This window comes from Ursus americanus, chromosome 37 (genome assembly GCF_024610735.1).
Source record: "Ursus americanus isolate L20-20 chromosome 37, mUrsAme1.1.p, whole genome shotgun sequence".
Classification (NCBI taxonomy): Eukaryota; Metazoa; Chordata; class Mammalia; order Carnivora; family Ursidae; genus Ursus; species Ursus americanus.
This window is the reverse complement of record NC_142163.1, coordinates 11072904-11085458: the sequence shown is the minus strand read 5'-3', so window position 1 is coordinate 11085458 and position 12555 is coordinate 11072904. Positions and strand designations below refer to the sequence as shown.

Below are 12555 nucleotides of genomic sequence, written 5' to 3'. Positions count from 1 at the left end.
TGAACTCTCCTTTTTCTGCATCTATGTGCCTATTACTCAATCTGCTAAAACCTAAGCTCCATAATGACTCTGGCCTTACAGTTTTGCTCATCAGTGATTCCCAAGACATCCATAAAATACGTCAAGTTCTCTAACAATCTTCACTAGCAAAATTTGAGTAAATAAATGCAAGTCAAGGTCTGCCAATCTCCGCTTGTCCTTTGCTATTGTTTTCATAAACTGATGTTGAGAAATCTCCCACCTCAATCAAAAACCTTACTCTCATATATGTGATTAAAAACTACCTCCCATCATTTTCACTCATCTCTTTCCTCAAGATCTAGAAAAATGGCTATAATGACTACCAAAATAGAATAATAAAACATCATTATCCTTATTTAGTCTACTTACAGGAAAAAGAAATCCTGTAGGCCCTATATCCAGATATCAAACTGACAGCCTTTTTCTCCTAATTAGAGAATTTTTACATATTTCCGGTGGGAATGCAAAGTGATAGTCCACACTTTTTTAGAAGACAATTTGGCAGTTTCTCATACAGTTAAAAACAGGCTTACCATACAATTCAGTAATCACCCTTCTAGATTTACTCAAATGAAAACATATCCACACAAAGCCTACACACAAATGTTTGTGTGTTGCAAGTGACAGGTGAAAAAATTGTGGTACATTCATACAATGAAATATTATTCAGTGACAGAAAGAACTATCAAACAAAAAGACATGGAGATCTTAAATTCATACAATTAAGTTAAAAGAAACCAGTCTGAAAAAGCGATATACAGTATGATTCCAACTATATGACATTCAGGAAAAAGCAGTATTATATACAGGCAGTAAGTGTTCAGGGAATGGGGAAGAGAGTGGCACGCCAGGCATTGTAGAGACCTAAAACTATCCTACCTGATACTATAATGACAAATACATGACATTATGCATTTGTCATAACCCACAGAACTGTACAACACAAAATGTGAATCCTAACGTAAACAATGGATCAATGTATCAATACAGCTTAATACTAATACTAATGTATTAGTTAATACTAACGTATCAATATAGCTTAATGAATTATAATAAATCTATCAGAGTAATGCTGGAACTGATCAACTGGAAACTCTGGGAGGGGAATATAAGAAGTCTACTTTCTTTTTTCTACAAATTTTTCTACAAATCTAAAACTGCTCTAAATCTATAAACAATGTAAAATAATTTTTTCTTGGAAATTATCTTTACAAAATATTATTATATAATGAATCTTGTACTTTTTTCCAAATGAAAAGGTAAATAACTTTAAGCCTATAAATTCTAACCTATAGTATGGTAAATACTGAGAGAGAACACACATAAAGTAGAGCTTCATGAGATTCTCAAAACTTTTTACAGTGTGAAGGAGCCTTGAAACCAGAAAGCTTGAGCACTGCTAGCTTCTTAAGAAATGAAACACACAGGGGCCCCTGGGTGGCACAGCGGTTAAGCGTCTGCCTTCGGCTCAGGGCGTGATCCCGGCGTTATGGGATCGAGCCCCACATCAGGCTCTTCCGCTATGAGCCTGCTTCTTCCTCTCCCACTCCCCCTGCTTGTGTTCCCTCTCTCGCTGGCTGTCTCTATCTCTGTCGAATAAATAAATAAAATCTTTAAAAAAAAAAAAAAGAAATGAAACACACAAAATAAGTTCCTTTTGCTAATTATCTTACTGTGATAAAAAACAAAGAACCAAAGTAAAATGCTATCTAAAACCATTTAGTCCAATGTTTAATCACTGCTTATCTCAATTTTTCATAGGAGTAAAACTAAAATTCCTTTTGATATTATATTTTCTCTAGACTATAATAATCTTTAGCAGGATTAATATTCTTGAAATTTGTAACAAGAGTATTCTCAACATGGCAGCTAACACTTGCCCCCAAATGCTAAAGCAGCACTGCAGAGACATCACATGACATGGAACTGATGTTGCTAGCCACAAGTCAAGTAAAAGAGTTTTGGTAGATGTGGGATACTTCAGCCCCACTCAAGCCCTCAGATGGGATGACTGCTACCCACTGCTGGCACCCTGAATGCAGTCTCTAAAGAGCCCAGAACCAGAAACATCAGCTAAGCTGGTCCTAGATTCCTGATATCAGAAACTGTAATATAAATTTGTTGCCAACTTCTGTAGTATTTTGTTACAGCCTGTGTCTTCAGTATTCAAGTCAGTGACAGAAAAGTCAAAATAGCATCTCTGCCTGACCATGGTAGCCCTACAAATCTCTCCCTCTTTTTTTAAGATTTTATTAGAAAGACAGAAAGAGAGAGTACAAGTAGGGGGAGTGGCAGAGATAGGGAGAAGCAGACACTCCACTGGGTAGGGAGCCCGACGCAGGGCAGGATTCCAGGACCCTGAGATTATGACCTGAGCTGAAAGCAGATGTTTAACTGACTGGGCCACCCAGGCATTTCTGCCCTATGAATCTCAATGCTTAATTTCATTCCTCAAAATGTAACTCTGTCTTTCATCCAAAGTGCTAAAAATATTTCAGTTCTTCAGCTACCAGATTGACCTGCAACCTGGCCTCCACAGAGTCACCAGAACTGTCTCCCAATCTCTCTACAAAACACAGATTTCACTAAAAGGAAAAGGGGCCACTTTATTGTTTAAAAATAAAATGTAACAACCTTAACATAGCACTTAAATCCCTTATAATCTAATGTCATTCAAATTAGCTTTCTAGTCTGATCCCATAAATCCCTCCTCCTAAATAAATATTTAGTGTTCCTTCCATATTCTACTACTACTCCTTCTCTAAATATACCACACACTTCCATTCCTCAATCTCAAGTGTTCACTATCCCTGGAAATCCTCAATCTAAATCTGTATAGTTACCAAAACCCTACAGCTTTAAAGACCATACACAGTATACAACCTCAAACAGAAATTATTTCCCTCACATCTTCTACAATTCTACTTTTCTCGCCTCTATATTAATACAGCATTTACTGTACATTAGACGTACAGTCTTAAAGTGGGTATCAGTCATGCATCTCCCTGTGAGTAGCAAGGTATTAAATGAACGAAGACATTCAATGAGGTTAAATAACTTGCTCAGTAGCTGACTGAAGAGCAAGAACTATAATCCAATCTCTTAATCATAACAGCGATATCATAACACTTTATTAACAACCACACTCTCTTAACCAGTCCCATATGATCATTCAAAAAGGATCTTCACCTCAGAAACCAACTTCACGCAAAAGATATTCCAGAAAAATCTATGAATAACAGGTATAATGGTACTGTTTCAGATTCTATAATAATAAATCTGTTAATATTAATGTCATAAAGTAATTTAGATTCTGTAATAATTCTTTGGATTCTAAGTACTCATTTGCCCAAGTATTGATAAGTAAGCAAAACTGAATTACTCAAAAGTACCTACTAAGCAAAAGACCGTGCAAGTAGAAATGTACTTAACAGAATACAAAAATACAAAAGATATCAAGAAGAAACCACGAACATTAAGTTCATGATAAGGTGCTACTGGAGTTGAAAGAAAGTGGAAATCATTAGCAATTAGAGGTAACTGAAGATGACACAGAACTCAGGATTGTACATCAGACATAAGGGAAGACACTTCAAGTGCACAGAAAAAAAAAAAGAGTCAAGAGTCCAAAGAGAGTATAGGAAATATCAGAGCATTCACATCAACAAGGACAGTTCAATTAAATGGGAGAATACTAGGGGCGCCTGGGTGGCTCGGCTGGTTGGGCGTCTCACCCTTGATCTCAGTTCAGATCTTGATTGCAGGGTTGTGACTTTGAGCCCCAGCGTGGAGTCTACTAAAAAAAACAGGGGGAGGGGAGAATACTAAAGAACCATGGAAAGACTGGAAACTATATAACTTTGTTCTAGTGAAATTACCATAGTAAAATTTTAAACAGTACTTGGAAGAGAGGAAGAGAAAAGGAGGTACCAATGAGGAATATGTATCTTGTGGCCCTGTATAGCTGAAAGGAAGCCAAAGAAGCCTCCCATGATTCTCTTTTCACAACTAATTTTCCCACTCAGGCTTCAGTGAGTATTACTAAAATAATCCTCCAATAACGGAGATTCAATTTCAGGCAGCTGGTATTTATGTGGCTCGGATAATAAATACCCTTCTCGTATCAGGCAAAAAATAAATCTGTGGATGCTACTACTTTAGGCTTCTTCTCTACTACTCAGTCCTTCTTCCTCTAGCTTACCAGTACACAAGCTATGGGGCACAAATCTATAAGAGAAGTATGGTCATGTGAAAACTGCAGACCAAGTTATCTCAACTTTAGCATGACAGACATTTTGGACCATATAAATTTGGGGAGGTGGGTGGGTAGGAAGAGAACACACTAACTTGTATGATTCTGTGCACTGTAAGATGTTTATAGCATCCCTGTTCTCTAACTACCAGATGCCAGCCAGTACATGCCAACTTGCCCGAGTCATTGTAGCTTAAATGCCTCTAGACATTGCTGAATGTCTCGTAAGAGGGCAAAATCAGCCGAAACTGAGAACTACTAGTATAAACTGTGATACTAAATTACATGAAATTTTCAAGGCGTCATGTACTGCTTGCTATTCTGCTTAACTAGTTCACATAAAGGGAACATCATCATATAATAAACACAATACATCTCATCTCTCTGTAAATGGTAGATAAAAAAGAATACCTAATAAGCAAATAAGAACTGTTGCCTTAGAAAAGTCGGGAGGAAGACAGCTCTTTAAAAGACTTATTTAGGCACCTGAGTGGCTCAGTTGGTTAAGCATCTAACCCTTGATTTTGGCTCAGGTCATGATTGCAGGGTCCTGGGATCTGAGCCCTAGATCGGCTCCATGCTCAGCAGGGAGTCTGTTTTAGGACTCTCTCCTCTCTCTCTCTGCCCCTGCACCTGCTCTCTCCCCCTCTCTAAATAAAATAAATCTTTAAAGAAATAAGATAAAATAAAATTAAAAAGACTTACTTAAAAGAGCCTAAGATAGTTATATGTAAACCATCCTGTTACCTCAGTCACTGAAGATGAAAAGTAACTGATACCAGAAAAGAAAATGAAAATACCCCCAAAGAAACTAATTCACATAAAGAAAGGTACATAACATGAAAAGTTCTCCATCAAATGAATAAACCATTAATGTCCAATTATCCCTTGACACCAAATTATTTTTATTTAGTTTGACTATGCCCCTTTTCATTTTTGTCTCCCCTGAACATGAATGTTCCACATCTCATGATGTCCTGCTTTGAAAATGGTACAATACATCTCACAGACTCTGAACTTTGAAAGGTTTATGGGAATTAATTTGTGAACTTGTAAATCAATGGATACAATTCTTTTTACTCACGTTGTTTCCCCGTCTGCTACAGTAACTAGTATATGTGAAAGTACAAATAAATACAAAGGTTTAAGAAAAAAATTAGAGAAATTCAGTATTTAATCTGAAAGAAATGTGGGGTGCAATGGAAACAGTGCAGGCCAATGGTTTTCCAAGTCTCTTTTAAGACCAGCAGCTTTAGTATCATCTGAGTACTTACCTGACATGCAAATTTTCAAGGGGCCCTCCCCAGGTTTAGATCATCTATAGTCTAAGGAAACCAACAATCTGTGTTTTTAACTAGCCCTCCAGGTGATTTTTCTTAATGCTCAAATTTTAAGTATCACTTGTCTAGGTTCTTAAGGCACTATTAAAAAACTCAATGGGGCGTGTGGGTAGCTCAGTTGGTTAAGTGACTGCCTTCAGCTCAGGTATGATCCCAGAGTACTGGGATTGAACCCCAAGTAGGCTCCCTGCTTCTCCCTCTCCCTTTGTGTCTCCCCCACTCATGCTGTCTCGGCTCTCTCAAATAAATAAAATCTTTAAAAAAATAAAATTAAATTAAAAACCTTCAATATCTGAGAGACATTCTGTTTAAGTAGAACATGGCTTTAATACTATATTGTAATTTCTGATGGTCAAATCAAAAATAGACAATTTAAAAGTTCACAGAAATAGCTACCTAAGGAAAATGACCAGAAAGAGAGGAAGGTGATCAGTAATGTTACCAGCCTTAGTGACCATCACCAGAAACAGTATCAGTAGAAATGACATCAAAAGAAATAAATAAATCACCAGAAATGAAAGGACATATGATACGGAAAAGACAGACATCCCGTATCCTTTTTTCTTTTTAAATTATCCTCTTATTCCTGGAGCACCTGGGTGGCTCAGTCGTTAAGCGTCTGCCTTCGGCTCAGGTCATGACCCCAGGGATCGAGCCCCGCATCCCTCCCTGCTCAGCAGGAAGCCTGCTTCTCCCTCTCCCACTCCCCCTACTTGTGTTCCCTCTCTCGCTGTGTCTCACTCTGTCAAATAAATACAATCTTAAAAAAAAAAATTATCTTCTCATTCCTTTACACGCTGATAGAAAATGAAATCCAATCTTCAAACTACCAGCTCAAAATCATTCAAAGTAAGCTTGGGTTTCCACTATGTTTAAAAAGATAAACTGCAGTACCATTTAGTAATGCACAAGCAGTTTTAGATCCCACAAACCAGTTCTAGATTTTGCAAATTAAGTCAAATATCATGCAGGACCTCTCTTTGTCTCTGACTTTGCCAAGCTTAGCAGGGAGAGAATTAATAAATATTAAATAACTCAATAGAGAAGTTTTGTGGGGTTTTTTTTTAAAGATTTTATTTATTTATTTGACAAAGAGAGACACCAAGAGAGGAAACAAAAGCAGGGGGAGTGGGAGAGGGAGAAGAAGGCTCCCCACTGAGCAGGCAGTCCTATGCAGGACTGGATCCCACAACACTAGGATCATGACCTGAGCCAAAGGCAGACGACTAACAACTAAGCCACCCAGGCACCCCATCAACAGAGAAGTTTTAAGGAGGAATAAAAAAGCAATAGAATTCAGAAAAGTTAACTTGTTAGATATAAGAGTATGACAGCAACTTCACAAAAAAGTAATTCATGACTGTACTATTTTGGGTTGACATTAACCTCTCTGAGACAGTTTTATCATCTTAACATGATTAACAGGTGAAGTAAAACCACTCCACGTAACGAAGACTATTAGTAAAACCATACACATAGGAGAAATCATGTAGAGAACGATGAACTGTTGACATTCAACAAATAATTACTACCTAAATGCCACTTTCCAGTTCTAGGACTACCACTGACTTTTTTTCCACTTTTACTACTAAGGTTTATTACAGCAGTTCTATTTTCCATATTATTTACTAAAGAGTACTACGAACAGTGTTCAGCCACATTAAGACCCCTCAACAGATTCTATACCAGTGAACTTCTTATCTTTGTAAAGAGAATTTATCACATTGAACCAAGGGAAAAAAAGTCAGAAACAACAAGCCAGTGTCTATTATTTCAATTTCAATAATTCCATAAACACTGTCAACTCCCTCTTTCTCTCACCCACAAATCCACAAATGCTAACTTAATTTTGAAAAGCTTTTGTGGAAGGGCTCCTGGGTGCCTCAGTCAGTTAATTAGCTGCCTTTGGCTCAAGTCAGGATCTCAGGGTCCTGGGATCAAGCCCCACATCAAGCTCCCTGATCAGAAGGGAGTCTGCGTCCTCCTCCAGTCCTCCCCCTACTTGTGCTCTATCAAATAAATAAATAAATAAATAAATAAATAAATAAATAAATAAAATCTTAAAAAAGAAAAGAAAAGCTTTTGTGGAAAGCCAATCTTAAACACTAAATGAAACCTGAAACTCTTAAACTGAGATTATGTAATTTCACATCAAACAGTCTTATGGATAATTTAAGTAAATAACAGGAAGAAAAATACCACAGATGTGCATCTACAAGTAATATTATGTTATTCAAACATTTTTAAAGAATAAACCCACCAAAGGAAAAAAAAATGCCCCGTGTATGCTGGGAGGCAAATGAAAGAAGAACTTATTCAATGCAGCTTAACATCTGTGGCTAATCATTTCTCATACAGAATATTTAAATAATCTTTAAAACAAAGTTACAAACCAAAAAATTTTAATCAAACCTAATCAAATCTTGCTATGTAAAGCTAGTCAAGTTTCAATGTTTAAAAATATGAAAGCAAATAAATCAATGATTTATTGTACCACACTGGGAAAGTGGCTGTACTACCAGTTGTGCCTCTTACATCTCAATTTTCACATCTGTAGAAATAAAAGAGTATCTACATAACATGAAACACACAGAATGCTAACAACAGTGCAAACATAATTAAAACTCAAATGACAATTCTGGCATTAATAAAACTATCAATTAAAAAGTTGTGTTCTGGGGTGCATAGCTGGCTCAGCTTTGGTAGACAGCATGTGACTCTTGATCTCAGGGTTTTAAATTTGAGCCCTGTGTTGAGTGCAGACACTACTTAAAAAAATCTTTTTAAAAAATTATGTTTATGGTTATCTGAAAAATTTATAACTGCATGCTAAGAAATAATAACATAGTGATTTTTATCCACAAAGATTTTAAAGATCACTTATCTAGACTTTGTACTAAACAAATAAAATAGGTGGATGGAGTGAAAGCACAAGGAACCTTCAGTACAAGTATTATTCCAAAAGTTCCCCACGTGACTGTAATGTGCTATGAGGGTTGAGAAAAAACTCTGCATTAATCCTTTCCCAAATATTAATGTCAGGGTCTGTCCCAATAACAATAATAATAATAATAATAATAATAATAATAATAATAATAATGAGGTCACAACTCTTAAGAGAAAAAAATGAAAGCTAAAAACCTGTCAGGCACTGAAGGAAAGAAAAACACAAAAATCTATTTCTTAAGGACTGCAATAAAGAAAAATAAGTTAAAAGTAAAAATGCATGAAAGTGTTTATATCATGATGGCTGCACAAAAATGTGATCATACTTAATAACGCTGAACTACGTACTTTAAAAGTTCAGTAGTTAATTTTATGTACATTTACCACAATTAAAAAAAAAATTAAGGGTTACTCTCCTTTGGAATAAAAATGAACTCTTCCAATTGCTAACAGAAGCATAGACATAGCTTAACAGTACAGACCAATAGCCCAGAAATGAACCCTTAATTATAAACCCTTTTAAATATGTCAAATGTTTTTCTACAAGGGAACCAAGACTTTTAAATGGGAAAGAAGTCTTTTCAACAAACTATACTAATACAATTGGATATCCACCTGCAAAAGATGAATTTAGATCTCTAATACTCATAATAAGTAAAAGTTAACCCAAAGTGAACTTCTTACCAAAATGTAAGTACTTTAAATATAAAATGCTTAGAGGAAAAATGTAAGTGAATCTTTGTGACCTATAGTTATCCAAGGATTTCTCAGAATACTATGAGAAGTAGAAGTAACTGACATCTTAAAAATCAGTAAACAATTTCATCAAAATTAAAAATTTTCTGCATTTCAAAGATGCCGTTAAGAAAGTGAAGAGAGAGGCGCCTGCGTGGCTCAGATGGTTAGGCATCAGAGACTTAGGAGAAAATATTACAAATCATGTGTCGGATAAAGGATATAACTTTAATAGGAAACAATTAAATATTAACTTAAAAAATGGGCAGCCTGAATAGACATTTCTCTAAAGATTTACAAACAGCCAACAGTGTAGTCGTCAGGCAAATGCAAATTTAAACTACAATAAGGTACCACAGCACACCCACTAGAATGGGCATAACCAAAAGTCAGAATGCAGGGAACTAGAAAACTCAAAAACTGCTGGTAGGAATGTAACATGGTAATGATGAGAAATGATTTTGCAGTTTCTTAAGCTAAACATAAATTTACAATACAATCCAACAATTTTGCTCATAGGCATCTACTTAACACAAACACACACTGTTCACAAACCGAGATTTACAAATTAATTCCTAGCAGCTTTAAGTCCATATTAAATAGATTCACAATACAGTACAAATGAATTTCAAAACCATTACCTAGTAAGAAGTCAGAGACAAAGACTACATATTGTATCAATAACCATAAGCTTCATTACAAATATCCTCATCAAAGAAAAAATCTGGAAATATCCACCAAACGTTTCTTTGTATTTACCTAAACTGCATTTCAAAATCCCAGGAAAAAAAGATCCATAGTAAACACTACATGACTATTTCTATTAATTTAATATGGAATATTAATATCTAAGATAAAAAGTTGTTTAGAATTCTCAAATGTAACATTGCACAGTTCAATGGCTACAGAAATTACCTCTAAGTTAGAAGATCAGGTATTATGAGAGCAAAGCAATAAAAGAAAAACATTAAAACAAAATGTTAAACATTTATGTAAAAGTTGTATAGGAAAAGGTAGGAAAAATAGTTAAAATCTAAAAATATCACCTTTAACTCAGTGAACTAAGACATTTTCAACTGACCCTTGAAACACTAATTTCAAGTACTTCAGGCTTTCCTTCTTCCCAGAGAGCGTATCAATAAAATTTTCAATGTTAAACTTAAAACTACATGCATGAGTTTTTGAATTGAGAAAACTAATGCTGATCCCTTTGTAAACATGTCTTTAAACTTTTAGTTTTGTGTTGGCAAAAATGACAGTTGGTTAAATTAGCAGAGCAAGGAAAATACAAGAGTTTAACATTTGTTTTAACTCAGTCCAAAAACACGGTTTAAGATTCCCACCCTAGTCTACAATTATGTAGTTCTTGTTCATGAGGTAATTTCTAGTGGTAAGTTCCAAGAAAATGTCTGCTGAATGTTCCCTAATCAAAGCACCTCAAATGCTTTTTTAAAAGCATAAGCATGTAATGTGTATTTAAAAGATACAGAGCTTCCTGGTAAGAAAATACTACAAAGTATTTCCCCTTAAAAAATACAATATGAATTTTTAAGCCACGTCTACAACCTGCTAAGTTGAGTTCAGTAACTGTCTTAAGAAATTATTCAGCTGTAACACCTGTGGGAGAAACTGCATAATGGAAAACTGGAGTAGCGTAATAAAGGAAATTCACAAGATAACATGAATGCTCTTATTTGAAAAACGCCGAAACTGTAGTTTCCACACAACTGCTATGTGGTCCATAGCCACAAATTAACATTTTATAATGAAAAAGTACATATGTGAGATCTAATGCGTCACATTACGAGATTTTAATACTAACAAACTCAAAAACGGTGTTTCTATAGAAGAGTGAAAAGTACGTAAAAGCTAATGTGGAATTGATTTCTTCATTAAAACAGCTTTCACTGTCCCTTAGCTATCTGCACCTCGGGGAAGTAGAAGGCGAAAAATTGTTCCACACTTTCTAGTTACTTCGGAAAGTGGACAAACGTCAGCCCTGAGAGCCAAGAGTTTGTGCCCTGGATGTACTCGAAATCACACCACCTCAGTGACGACGTTTGGTGTCAAGTGCAACGATGAGATCCGCCTAGGATCCTGAGCGCAGGGATCTGGAGCGCTTAAACCCTGAGTAAAAATCGAAGTCTACCGGAGAGGGGCGGGACAGAGCCGTCAGCCATTTTCCCTTACAGTCCAAAATATGAACATGTTCCTAAATCGCCGGCTCGGCACCCATTACCGGCCTGCGCAGCTGCCCAGCCCACCCTACTGCGGAGAATGGAGGGGCCAGTAAGCTTCCCCCCTGGGTAGAAAAGGGAAGAAATACAAACCCCCAGTCCTCCTATCGTCTTTCAAATTCTGTTGCGGATCAAGGAAGAAGCGGGCCGCTACTCCTAGACTCCGGTGACTTTTACCCCAAAACCAACGTAGTGCTAAGTCTGGCAACAAAAGAAAACAAAACCCCAAGCCCCACCGCGAAAAACACAAACCCAAACAGTAAAAAAGAAACAAAAAAACACCCTGCGACAGCCAACATCGGCCGTGAGAAAAAGACACTATACCAAGTCCGCTCTCCTCCGCAAACGGTACTCCTCTCACCTCTTTTTTCCTGGGGCAGGGTCTCTCGCTGAGCTTAGATAGCGTCCAGGTGGTGCGATTCTCCTGAGTCACCTATTCTTACTGCTCCCGCAGCGGTGGCTTTCCCCTTGCCTTGATCGCCGTTCTGGGCCTGGTCTCTTCACTGCGACTCTCGCTCTTAGCTCCCGACGCCGACACCAACACCAGGAGCTGAGGCGGCCGCCTCTCGTGTGGGAGAGGCGGCAGCGGGGAGAAGCTCAATAAAAGCCTACAAGCTGTTTGAGGCTGAAAGGGGCCGGGCTCAACAAAGCCCCTAAAGGGCGGGGTGCAGGGAGGTTGGGGCTCAGGCAGTCGCCTAGGCCGGTGCTCTTCAATATGGCGGATCCGCCGAACCAAAAAAAAAAAAAAAAAAAAAAAAACCGCCGGCTCAGGCAACAGCACAGGCGCAGACTCCCACCAACCCCCGCGCTGCCTAGAGCCTTGATGACCCCCACCCTCTCCGAGTCCCGCCCCTCAACCCTCCCCCTACTCCCGCCCCTCAACCCTCCCCCTACTCCGCCCTAGCCTCGTGTCCCTCTGCTATTCGAACTCTCTACCTCTTCACCCCAACGTTTTTTTCTTGCTGCACCGGAACTGGGAAAGAGTCCGTAAGCAAATCCGGAAATGAGTCCTGATTGAGAAGTC

General features: G+C 37.5%; 1 protein-coding gene across 8 annotated transcripts in view; it reads right to left on the bottom strand.

Annotated features, from left to right (window-relative positions):
• Window positions 1–12291, bottom strand: part of LOC123789893 (ubiquitin carboxyl-terminal hydrolase 9X-like) — a 155263-nt gene extending 142972 nt beyond the window's left edge. For 5 of the 8 annotated variants that reach the window (XM_087859323.1, XM_087859324.1, XM_087859326.1 and 2 more), the window contains exon 1: window positions 11893–12290. The gene's annotated coding sequence lies outside the window, so the exon portion shown is untranslated. Of the gene's footprint in view, window positions 1–11892 lie in introns of all 8 variants that reach the window. The other 3 variants (XM_087859321.1, XM_087859327.1, XM_087859322.1) reach the window with 1 other exon arrangement.
• Between the last annotated feature and the right edge of the window lie 264 nt (window positions 12292–12555).